Source organism: Erpetoichthys calabaricus, chromosome 11 (genome assembly GCF_900747795.2).
Source record: "Erpetoichthys calabaricus chromosome 11, fErpCal1.3, whole genome shotgun sequence".
Classification (NCBI taxonomy): Eukaryota; Metazoa; Chordata; class Cladistia; order Polypteriformes; family Polypteridae; genus Erpetoichthys; species Erpetoichthys calabaricus.
The window spans coordinates 67268934-67282355 of NC_041404.2; the positions used below are offsets into that span (position 1 = coordinate 67268934).

Below are 13422 nucleotides of genomic sequence, written 5' to 3' on the forward strand. Positions count from 1 at the left end.
GACCTGTTGGAAGGTAAAAATAGAACGTCATGAATAAATGTAAGGGTGCTTTTGATTCTTTGGGTATTTTAGATTTCTGTGTGTTTATAGGTTTGTAGGGTCATTACTGTCACGTTTTTGATCGAGTACAGTGGACGCCTTAATTGTGTGTGGTAATCAACATAAAACACGTTACCACTTTACGGCAATGATTAATCACTAAAATAAGGCTACCCCAAATTAATGTCATCGTGAGTAAGGGTATGACTCCTTCTCACGAACTGAACAGTGACATAATATTTTGTAACGCTTTTGTACAGACTTTGCCGGGATTATTCGACACATAGTTGGAGCAAACCCTGGACGGAACTCCGCGCTCACTCATGAGACCCATAGTACGAGACAAGAAAATGAACTGATGGAATATAAAAATTAAAATAATAAAGACATAAATGATTAAGACTATCTATCTATCTATCTATCTATCTATCTATCTATCTATCTATCTATCTATCTATCTATCTATCACTTTAAGAAAAGGTTGAGTATAATGTTTAAAATACTCAGTTTAGTTAAATATTCTAAAGCTAACATATTAGTTATAAATCATTGTGTTGGTCGTTATTGGCGACTGAAATGAAATAAAGATTGTACTCGCTGAACATTACGTTTCCTCTTTATTGCGCACTGTCCGTTTAAGAAGCGGATCATCAGCCTCCATTCCTCAGCCATTCGGAAGCAGCTCCTGATTTTCCGAGTAAAGCCGAGCAGAGCCGAAATGAGGCGCAGGGTCGGATCCGCTCTTCCTTACCCACCATTGCAAACCTCTGTTCTTGGGCTCCCCCACCCCTCTTCTCTTTTGGTTACGTTTTCTTTGTCATTATTTATTGCAACTGTCGCGGTGGATTCTGACCGCTTCGATACATCCCTTTATTTATTCAGCCCGGGCTTTAACTATTGAAACCTTTTTTTCCAGGAAGAAGAAGCCAGCGCAGCTCGTTTTAAAATTAATATCCAACGCCTATGTGTGTGAGCGGAATGAGCGCCTGTCCACAGCTCGAGTGGATCGCACTGCCGGAGGCAGGAGGCGAGCGCTGGCAGCGCGGAGGTGCGAGCGGCTCGAGGATGTATGTGCGGCACTAAGAGGGGGTGACACCATGGCAAAATAAGGCTATGCACCAGGAAGTCCGAGCCTCCAAAACAGCCCAGCACGGCTGAACACAGCATTCTCTTCTTGTCCCTTTCTTTTTGATTTTAGTCGTCACCCCGGTTTGAGGCAGTGGTTGACAGAATGTGAAGCCAATTTCCACGCTGGAGACACGTCAAGGAAATACATATTGGGCTTGCGTTAATGTCTTTTTTATTGATATTTTGTAGAACCGGCATTTTCCTGTCCTATTGGAATATTGAAGTATGATGGTTTAAAACAAAATCCGAAGACATGACATGGGTTAGAAAGAAGAAGAAACGCTTAGCTTTGATGATTAAGATCTGCCAGTCTCCGTTAAGTTTTTCAGCATTGGCATATTTTTTAACTAATACCCCTTATAACGGGAAATAGCCGTTATTGTTTTGTGGGGTTCTTTCTTCTTCTTTTTTTTTTTTTTTTTGCAGCTTTTAGTTGAGAGAGGATATATCTGACCCACCACCTATGAACACGGACTCATGTTTTTGTTATATGGTTTTGTTTTTTTAATCTTATTTGCTGTGTGATTTCATTTAAACGGAGCCACCCATTCTTTTTTCTAGGGAAATATATTCTTGTGGTGGGTGTTCATTTAATGAACTCAGATTTTTTTTTTCTGCTGCCGCCACTAGCAGTAACTAAAATGGCCTGGAATTAAAACTGCAGCCTTTGTCTTCATCACAAAGGAGAGAGGTGGGTAATACCTTCTGTGGATTTGTGTGTTAGGCTTGTTCTTTCATACATGTTTCCAGTTTGAGTTTATTATCTAATTTTTTTTCTGCAGGCATGGGATTATGTGGTACCGATTTTATTTGGCTAAAAACCTGCACGGAATTACTCGTATTCAAGAGCGTATATGTAAAATATTTCTGTACAGTATGTCTGGTGTTGTGTATGCAAATACACACACAGATGTGCATAGAATATGTGAGAAAAGGCTTTTATGTAGTTGCGGGTGTCTTGAGAGTGCATATACATTTATCTTATGTAATCATTTACTTGGCTGATTTCGTTCTATTATGCTGAATTGTCACAGTTCTGTACGCAATAATCTGTACACATCCCATTTTCTGGGCTTAATGTTAACTTGTTGGACGTATCCCCAGCTCGTTCAATGATCATGTCTGTATTTTCAGTTCAGAATCAGTGTGTGCAAAGCGTTTCCTCTTTCTGCTCATGTTGGTGAGTTTGATAAATAAACGTTTTTTTTCCATGTTATTTTGCAGTAGAAAACAAAGATCTATCTATCTATCTATCTATCTATCTATCTATCTATCTATCTATCTATCTATCTATCTATCTATCTATCTGCCCTTTTTCTTTTTTGAACTGCCATGTTTTCCTTATGTAATATATAAAGCTGATATTCTTTTTAAAAAGTCCAGTATTTCTACCTTCTGTTTATTTCATAGTATTATACCAAAAACAAAATATGGTTTTGAAAAATGGTGTTTGTTAATGAGGTTAGCAATTGGGTAGATGGATTTTGAGTAATTGCTGTCTTCTTTAGCTTACAGTACTTGGAATTTTACATACATGAGTTTTCAGCTGAGGTGATTCAGGCTTGTGCGGTTGGTGTATATCTGGTCGCCCCCTCTCTCTGTATCCACGGAGATATATCCTGACTGTTGCTGTTGCTATCCAGCTCTCAACAAAAGCCCAGCCCCCCACTCACTGCCCCCCCCCCCCCCATCAAACACTCACATACACACGCACACGCAATTCTCTCCCACACACACATATATACACAGGGAAAATGTAGCATAGTCCAACAGGCCTAGAGCTTGGGCCTGCAAACAACAGAAAAGCATCATTTCTTTTACAAAGATATTAAGCAAGGCTTGGTCTGTGGTACTTTATCTATCTATCTATCTATCATCTGATATTACACAATCATTTAAAAGACAACTTTACATCTGCAGAACAAGGTAGCAAACAATGAGGAAATATTCCTCTAACATTTGAAAGGATCACTTCTTCATCACATACGGTCAATGTCATAGTGTATTAAATTAAAAGTGTAAAATTTTGTAAAGTGCATCAGAGAAAAGTGAAAAAGGAAGAGCTGCAAAACCAGTTCCGTAGGATGCTAGCTTCATGTTTATTTTGTCCTTGCTTTTTCTTGTATATGCTAGCAGAGGTTTCATGTACTGTATATGTCTTGGTAGAAGAAGAACCATATAATTTTTATTGTTTTTAATTTCCTGCCAGTCATATATTTAAAAAGAAATATATTAAACGGAAGCACTTAATGTTCAATCCCAGTATAATGTTTATTTGTTAAAAATAGTGCAAGGTTTGAATAGAATTTCTATGCCTACATGAACCTGTACCGGTTATCCAAAGTCAAAACCTTCTCACCAATTTGTAAATATTAGTTGTTGAAATGACATTGTGTGACACATCAGTCACTTTTCCAGCCCCATCGTTCTCTTACCTATTCGATCATCAACAGTAGCTGCACCACACCCTGACAGGATTTTGCTTTTCTCCTTTCCAAGATGTCTATTTGATAGTTTTCCTAAGTGGGAGATCATGTATTGAAGGTATGGTCAACTGATTGGGTACAAGTTATTGTACTCGTGAACATTTTGTAAAGTTCAGTTGACTCATTACACAATGAACAAGGATTCTGATTAAGGTCTCAAAAACTAGGGTGGCATTCTGAACTTTTTCGCTTACATCATTTTCTTTCTAGTGTGGGCTGACAACGTGGGCTAGTGAGTCACACAAGAATAGGTAGAATAGCAGCTCATTTAGTGTGACTTGGTTTCCTTCAGAGAATGTGCTTAAATATGAAATGATTTTATGTTGCCGAAAGTACTAAACATGCTTTATAATTAAAGTAGCACTGCATTTTGAGTACTATTGTGTAGTTCAGAAGCACTTGAAACATTAATGTGCAAAATTAAATAGCATTTTCACCGAACCTGTTTTACAGAGAATGTCTTAAAACAAACAAGTGAATTAATGAAAAAGGCTTAAGAAATAAGAGCATGTGTTAATTTGTTAATTTGCATGTAACTCCCACACCTTGGGTGATTTTGCTTCACTAGAAAAGACCTTTCGTGAAGCAACTATTAATTTTAGATTTTATGTGTTGTCAAGCTGAACCTCATTTCTTAGGTAATGTGATCTTCCTGTGATGCCCAGTGTGAGGAGGGTGTGATCCATCAGTGTGTGTTCTTTGTCGTGAAGTGATATCACCCTTTCTCGTTTTTGTTCCTGTATGTTTCCTTGAATTATGAATGTATAATAGATTTTTTCAGTTGTTCACACTTATTTATGCAGGTGGCACATGAAAAAGTAGCTCCGGAGTACATGCTAACATGACCTTCTTGACATGCCTGTCTGTTGTGATAATCACCACATGGACTTATGAAGACTTTTTTCCATATAATTAATGTCACCGACCACCTCTGAGGAACAGACTGAAGGGTTTCTAGGTAGCTCACAGAATCAGTAGTACACCACTTTTTTACAATTACCCAACTGTGCTCTGTGCAGGAGAACTTCTAATGGGAAATTGTTCCACGACTGCCTTACGTGTCAGCTTGCAGAAGCTTGTACAAACATACACCTCCACAATCGAAGTACACTGCTTCAATGAATCCGACACACGTCTTCTCTCCAGTAAACACATGGATAACACAACTAATAGAACAAATCAAAACGTACACACTGACTTTCCGCTAGCTTCACCAGACCACGTTTGCGGTCAGTATTACCAGGGAATAGGCTGCTGTCTATGCACGGGGCTACTTTATTGTCTACATCCTTCTTTTCAGTTAAAGATTCCTTTAACTTCCTTGCTAGTAAAATGCATATCTATGGAAAAGATGGAACTCTTCTTTATTGGATAGGCCCAAATGAAAATTCTGGTTGTAGATACACATGATATTACCTTTCACAGGTTACATAACAACATCACATTCTCAAGCCCACATAATTCAATTCACAGATATGATGGGCAGGATCCTATTCCAGCAACACTGGTTGCAAGGCAAAAGCAACCTCGAATGGACTGCCATTTTATCACAGAACCAGCTCATGCCTACACTGAAGCAAAGGTAATTTAGAACCACCAATCAACCTAACATCCGTGTCTTTCAGGATATGTGAGGAAAACCAGAGTATCTGGGAGGATCCCCATATAGACATGTTGACAGTGTGGAAACACTCTATAGACAACAAATCTCAGACTCTGGATCCATGAGGCAGGATTGCCAACCATTGTGACACCCCTGTTGTATTTAACTGTAGGCAGACACGTAATATAATGGGCAACATTTTCTCTTTATATAATTTATACCGTACAGTATTTCTGTCCTTGGCAGTGGTGACTTCTGGTTTGGAGTTTGAATGTCCTCCTTTTGTTCAGATGTGTGTTTTTCAAGGACTCTGGAGGAAGATTTATACCACTAAACACTGTGCTATTACAGGTGTGCATAAAATATGTATGTGACCAGCGATGGACTGGTAGATGGTCCACTGGTAAATCCTTCCTTTAATATGTTGCTTCTGAGATGAAACTCATCATAAATTTGGTACATAATTATTATTACATAATACTACTGCAGTGGTTTTCTGGTTCAATCCAGAGATAATCTCTGTGGCTGTGAATGTTTCTTTCAACCAATTTCATAATCAGTGTGTCATTTTGTAGTGAGTCAACTGAACAAAATGTTCACGAGTACAATAACTTGTACCCAATCAGTTGACCATAACTTCAATACATGATCTCCCACTTAGGAAAACTATCAGATAGACATCTTGGAAAGGAGAAAAGCAAAATCCTGTCAGGGTGTGGTGCAGCTACTGTTGATGATCGAATAGGTAAGAGAACGATGGGGCTGGAAAAGTGACTGATTTGTCACATAATGTCATTTCAACAACTAATATTTACAAATTGGTGAGAAAGTTTTGACTTTGGATAACCGGTACAGGTTCATGTAGGCATAGAAATTCTATTCAAACCTTGCACTATTTTTAACAAATAAACATTATACTGGGATTGAACATTAAAGTGAGTTCATTTTTAGGCTACAATAATTTATAAGAAAATAATAATTGATAAATACTTGTATTCTTTTCTGCTTTACATGCTTAAGTCTCTTTTTCCGTTTTCTTTCTAGTTTATCACCTTCTGTACAAGTTGCTTACTTGTATCCAAATGCTGATGATTAACATCGAGCCCTGGAGAGGCAGGAGCAAACAACACTGCATGCTAAAGGGGATTCTCACTTGTCTGATCACTGGGAATCGTTTCTTACAAATGAGCAGATAACAGAATATGGTACAGAAGACATTGCTGCCCTTTAGCATTCAGTGTTGTTAGCATGTGGATACAATTAAGGGAGCAAACAGTCAGAAAAAGGTGAACTAAAAGCAAATGGCAATTGCAAGTATATAAAGCTTTGACAAGATTCAGATGTTTCAGAATTTCTTAGAAAAAGAAAAAGAAAAAATGAGATTAATTAAAGTAAGAATGACACACTGATTTATAAACTGGTTATAATAAAAATCTGCAGCCACATTTGCCTCCCAAGACTCTAACTTAGGAACCATTTCACTACTGTAGAAGTTGAAAGGTTTGAATTATTTTTTAAATTTACTATGGGGCTCTGTCAGCTCGCTTGGCTCGCCAACCCCCGGACTTCGTGTCTCTGCCACTCGCATATGGGGATTTCACTTTCACCAAACAACAAATCTTTTAATTCTTGCGGATACGCCTCTTCATTGGGAAGAAACACTACATTTCCCTGATGGCAACACAAATTAGATGATCAACAAGTCTCCGACTTAAAGTTTAACATCAAACAGTATCTACATCTGTCATATCACCTATGTCCATATATTCAATCTCTTTTTGCTGTTCCGAGTAATAATTTCCGTTTGTTAGCACTAATGTGATCTTTACTATCAGTTTTATTGAAACTTTTGAATTTTAGTACTTTCATAATCTCTAACCAGCTCTGCATGTGTATCACGCCAACATTTTTGAACATCTTTACAACATTCTACCTTGTGTTCTACTTTTTGTGTTTAATTTTCAACCCCGCTTAGACCTGAGAGCGCAGGAACGTTGTCTTCCAATAGCATTCACACGAACGAGAAGCGAGTGGACAGTGGGCATGGTTGTAAATGTTTGAGAGGAGGGCAGGACTTGTCAAAATCTCTTGGCAAAAAGTCTCGTCTCGCAGGACCTGAAGTGATCTCTCGCGGGAGTTGAAATTATATCCTAGAAGTCTCGTTTCAGGATTTCCTTTTATAATAGAGAGATATCAAAATTATAATAGTCATAAAGAATATTACAAAGTAAAATGTATGCAATAGAAATAAGGATATAAAGAAATGCTACTCCTGTATTTTATGATGCTACCATTTGGAGAAACAGAGGAGTCACTAAGTTATGACTTACCTGTGTGGGAGATGAAGCTTCATGTGAAGATGGACAAACTTCCAGGCTGGAGAGCTATGAAAGAACTCTTATGCAGTATTTAAGTGATCATGTACAAAATGTATATGGTCCAGATTTTTCTTTTAAGGTTTAGAGTACAGTCCAATATTTAACTGCTGTCTCCATTCTTTATATGTGTTTTTCTTGCTGAATAGTAATTACACTTGATAAACATGAGCTGTGAAGCGTTGATTGTTGTAAATGTTGTTAGCATTAATTTTTTTAATGAAAAAAAAGCTGCTGACATACATTCATTATTGTCACACTGAATATTAAACAAATACATGTTAGCATTACTGTATCTGTTAAGAAAATATCTTGTCTACTTTAGAAATTGAACAGTAAAATATTGAAAGGAGCTGAAGTTTTTTTTTTATTTTCCTTTTTAATGTATTCATGTTTTTAACTGTAAAAACACTTTGTAGTTCATAAGTTTTTAATTTAAAACATCTTGCTGTAATCCAGATTGTAGTTTGAATAGTATATTCTACTTCACCATAATAAATTATACATGTATAGCATGATGGCACACTTATGATGAACACCGGCATGCTGGGCTTGTATTCCACACCTGGTGGTTGTCGACATGGAGTTTCATGTTCTGTGGGTGGTTATGTGTGTTTCTCTTGGAGTGTTCCAGCTTCCCTCCCATTTCACCCAAGGCTTACTTCATTGGTAGCTCTGAATGGATCCTTTGTGAGTGCGTGTATTGGTGTGTGTGGGAGTTGGCCCAGCAGTGGTCCTGTGCCCTGTCCAGACCTGGTTTAAGGCAGATGCCAACTGTGTACAACATGTCCGTAGATTGCAAGTCGCACTCGGGCACATGTCCACTTCTGGTTACACCTGGCCAAGGAAGAATGACCAATCAACCTGACACAAACATCTTTGAGAATAAAGAAGAAACAAGTGTGTCCAAAGATGGCCAATACAAGTGCAGGGTACACAGACACTAACTGTGCGGGCATCTGAACCCTCGTGCCTAGTGCAGGAGGGCAGCAACACTAACTACAGTACCAGCCCAGTAAGATTTGTTTACTGTTCTGATTACAAATTTATTTATTTGCTTATTATGTAAATCATTTAATTAAGAAAGTAAAGGGCTATTTGATATTAGTGATTGTACAATTTAATATAATGGATCAAAATAACATTTACAACAGTAAACTTAGATGACAAGAAAAAGAGACATCTTTGATACTTTGTATTATGCGAAGTAACCAGAAACATTTCAAAAAGTGTTTTTAACATTAGCAGCCTATTTAGTGTACATTTATATTTACCAGTTTATATTTATTTAACACATGTTTTTTATCCTAAGCAAACCTTAGGTTTATGAATACAAAAGTTACAGAGTGGTATGTGCACTGAACTCTTAAACACTGCAGTGTGTTAAGGCTAATCAGTGAAGTACAACACAGAAGAGAAATGATCATCATCTGAAAACCTGTCTAATTAATTGAATAGTAAATAAATGAATAATACATTTTAAAATTATTTTTACCACAGAAAATGCAAGTAAAATTCATTTTTGGTATTAGGAGAGAAATACCCTGTAAATTTAACATAAGGGAGATTTTCAGACTGTTTTTTTTGGGAGGGGGGGAGGTTTGAGTTTGGGGAGGTTAGAAACAAAAGGTTTAATAAAACACTGATATTAATAATGCAGACATATTTTTAAATGTCACAACTTATTATTTCTTATGACTGCAGTAGTTTATACAATTTTGAGTAAATACACTTTTTGTCATATGTAACTTTACATACATTTTGCATGCAGCAATTTACAGTCGTAGTTGTCCAAAAAAACAGACTTGCCAAGGAAAAAATGCAAAAATAATATAAATATAAAATAAAATATGCTATGAAAAGACCTTTTTTATCAATACAATAATAGTTTTCATGTCCAGAGTATAATTTTATGTAGCTTTAACACAACTAAACAATCAGCATAAAGTTGAAAGAATAACTGTTGTTGATTTAAGAAGTTTGGGATATTTGTTGTAATAAAGTTAACACATTTTTAGCTCTGGTGCCACAATAGTTCCCACAGACTGGCACTGCCACTTTACAGATCCAGTGCACTGCAGCCCCTGACTATCTGTGTGAAATTTCCATGTTTTTGCTGTGTTTGTGTCAGTTTTTCTTCTGGGTGCTCCAGTTCGGTTAAATGGTCCCAGTGTGAATGTGTGTGTGTGTGTGTGTGAGAGAACCCTGGGCTATGATGGGCTGGTGCCCTGTTCGGGCTCTTTTCCTGCATTGTGTCCAGTACTGCCAGGATGGGCTCTTGCTCCCTGCTGCTTTGAACTGGATTAGTTTGACAATAACTATGATTTTTTTTTTCTTTCAGTGAACATATTTTATTTTCTAAATATACATTTCTAAAAGGCCATAATTGAATGTAAAGGTGAATTGTGGTATCCTAGGGAAAGTCCTAATTTTTCTATTGAGATGTCTGAGTTAATGAGGTGGCAGCCTTCCATAGCCATTTTCAAAATGCTTGAGTTGTCTTCAAACATTGTTTGTAATCTATTTGTGTGATTTTTACTTTTCAGATTCAGGTACACTATAAACATTTAAAAGAACTGATGATTGTCAGTTTCTTTAAATTTCTCAACATAGTCATGAAATTAGCAGCTGTCAGTTGGTCAAATAAAAAAGAATGAACTTGAATATAAATTCACTAAACATTCCAAGTCAGTTTTCTGAATTTCTGTGTTATTGGTCTGTGAAAAATATACTTCAGTTTAACAAAGTTTAGTTGAGTTTCTTATAGCTTGCAGTTGAAACAAAGAGCACCACAAACCCCATATCTTTGTCTCCTGTTGCACACTTGGATAACTCCACTGAACCACCAATTGGTGAATTCCACAGCTGCACGTCTAAAAACAAGTCAAGCGTCAAATGCAACAGGCAGGTGATATCCTATCCATTCAACCAACACAAAACGTAAACAGTGGCAAAATAAATCAATTCCTAAGTAGGAAATCTGACATAATTATAAAATAGCATTTTTAAAATGCCATTGACTGTTATTGCAACAAGTAAGAAGAAGTGCTACCAAAAAAATGTGTGTGGAAATTTCAAAAATTTGAATTTGCGGGATTACCAACTTTGTGCATGAAAAGCACAATCCAGTGCCAAATTTCAAGATTTAGAATGTCTTTTTTAGTTTGTGAAATTAGGCAGTGGTTATGCCTTTGTCAAAGATTATATAATTTTTCATTTTTATTAAAAACAACAGAAATATACAAAAACTAGCCATGTGCGCCCAACTACGTTGCGCATGTTAAAGTTGTCTGTGAAGGGTTCCCTGTTTAAACGCGGCTGCCAGTCGTGAACTGGGCCCTTCGTCGCATAGATTTTTTATAAGGGAAACAAAATTACAAAACAAAACCCTTGGACATTGATTCGATAGGAACGGCCTACTTGGAATCACTGTCCGAATAGTAATTATGTGGTGGTGGAGGAGCTTTTCTGCTTCTCTCCGTTCACAGTCCGTCTCGTTTTCATGACGCTGTCATTTCCTCTCGCGATCTCTTCTCAACCTTTCTCCAGTCTCGCAGGTTGCTTTGTGGCAATCCAAAGAGTAAGGAAGAACCAATGCTTCTTTCCTGAACTCCAAACGCCGACTGATGGAAAAATCACAGAGGTGCGCCCGACTTATATACTCTGACTGCCGACTCCAAGAAGTGGGTGAACATTCGATTTGGAGGAAGTGCTGCCAATGACGGTTGATAGAAACACAAAAAACCACAGTCTCGACAACGAAGCAGGTGTCGACGCCAGATCTAAACGCAAAGCATGGTGTCGACGCCAGATCTAAACACAAAGAGTGCTATCGACAGTGTTTGTAAACAAAAGTAACAACCAAGGTGTTGTGTATTCAGCCAGTACAAACAGCACTTAGTCTCCTTTAGTTCAATCCTCTTTAATCACCACACTCCAACCTCATCAAACGATCCTCCCCCTCACTTCCTCTTCTCCTCCATCACTACTGCCCTCTACTGAACACACCAGGAACACCACACAAGGCAGTGAATTCGCGGACAAAGAAAGATCAAGATCCAAATGAAGATTATATATAAAGATGTGGTTCCATTACTACAGTAATCCCTCACCTATCGCGGGGGTTACGTTCCAGAGCCCCCCGCGATAGGTGAAAATACGCGAAGTAGTGACCCTTATTTATTTTATTATTTATACATATTTTAAGGCTTTATAAACCCTTCCCACACTCTTATAAACCTTTCTCACTCTCTTGTTAACCTTTCCCACGCTCTTATAAACACTTCCTATGCTCTTAAACACTTTCTGCATTCTTAAACACCGCAGACCAACACTGCACACTGCACGCAGCAATCAGACGTCAATGTGTCTGCACTCGCTTTGTGAAGGGGGGCAGCTGAACTCTCAGCAGAGCAGAAATGGACTTTGTGCTGCATCTGCCAAAATGCCTGCTTGTCGCTCTGCACGTTCGGAAGGAGGAGGAGGAGTGGGGGTGTGTGAGGGCTGAACGCACATTCGCTCAAACCCCCCTCCCCGGAGGCGCAGTACGCTCCTGCCACTTCGCATTGTCAAGGGGGTGGGGAGCTGAATGAACGCTAAGGAGAAGTGGACTTTGTGCTGGCTTTGTGCTGCTTGTCGCTCTGCGTGTCAATAATTTCAAAGCCTGTACAATCAGGCTTTTAGGTGTACATCACCTATTTTCCTGTCTCACTGTCTTGTCTTGCGTGAAGTTAAAATGTTTTATAATAGTGAGATGTTACTCATATCCTTAGCCCGACATCCACATATCATATGTGTTAACAAAGTGTGTTTTATAAGTTTACATGTGTTTAAAGTATGTGGGATGGGTATTTTAAGGCTTAAACTATAAAAATGTTTATTTATATGGTCTTTCTATATCGCGGATTTTCTCCTGTTGCTGATGGGTCTGGAACATAACTTCCGCGATAGGCGGGTAATCACTTGTATTTAAAAACCCGCGAAGTCGTGAATCCGCGAAAAGTGAACCGCGAAGTAGCGAGGGAATACTGTATATTCATATGTATGGGTGTATGTGTGGGGCTATAGTGAAAGAATCACAAAACACAAAGGTAAAGGTTTGGGGTAGCCACCCTGTATATTTGAAAATTAGCAATCCGAAACAAAAGAATGGTGACTTTTTCAGACTGAGCTCAATACAGAACTGAATTACAATGGAACAAGAAGGTGGTTATATAAAGCTACGACAGAAACCAAGGTCAGGAGAGCCAGGACAGGAAGTGAGGTCATCAGGTGGGATTTTTCTTCTGTAGGTCTACAGAGGAGAAAAGAGAAAAAGTATTACCTTCCAGTGCCATTCTGTGGTCCGGTGTATAATCAGAGCACAATAAAGAGTTCGGCCAACACATTGGTGACCCCTATAATTGAACTACATGAAATAAATACAAAAGATACACCCAATACTTGCAGAAATGTCTTTCCAGAACCGAGTTCCCAATTGAACTGTCTCAAGATAGCAGATCTTCTGGTCTTAAGTCCTTCTGGCAGTAAGAGGCAGGTCCACGTGAAACAGACACCAGAAGTGATGTCAATGGCGTTATAGCCATCAATCTTCAGGTCTGCAGAGGAAGGAAGAGAAAAGCCATTAGGACAGCCCTGGAGCAGTGGAGAATTACAATCACCAGATCCTTTAAGCTGTTCCCTATCGCACACACATGACAATGCATATAAATATTTAAAGATGACTCAATGCTCAGTGGCAAAAATATTTTTTGGTAAATAATTAGATCTAAATATATCTGATACTTAAGCT

At 38.1% G+C, this 13422-nt stretch overlaps 1 protein-coding gene across 3 annotated transcripts in view; it reads left to right on the forward strand.

The window, feature by feature from the left end:
- The first annotated feature begins 601 nt into the window (after window positions 1-601).
- Window positions 602-13422, forward strand: part of gpr173 (G protein-coupled receptor 173) — a 122595-nt gene continuing 109774 nt past the window's right edge. For 2 of the 3 annotated variants that reach the window (XM_051933510.1, XM_051933512.1), the window contains exon 1: window positions 602-1858. The gene's annotated coding sequence lies outside the window, so the exon portion shown is untranslated. The remainder of the gene's footprint in view (window positions 1859-13422) is intronic. The other variant, XM_051933511.1, reaches the window with a different exon arrangement.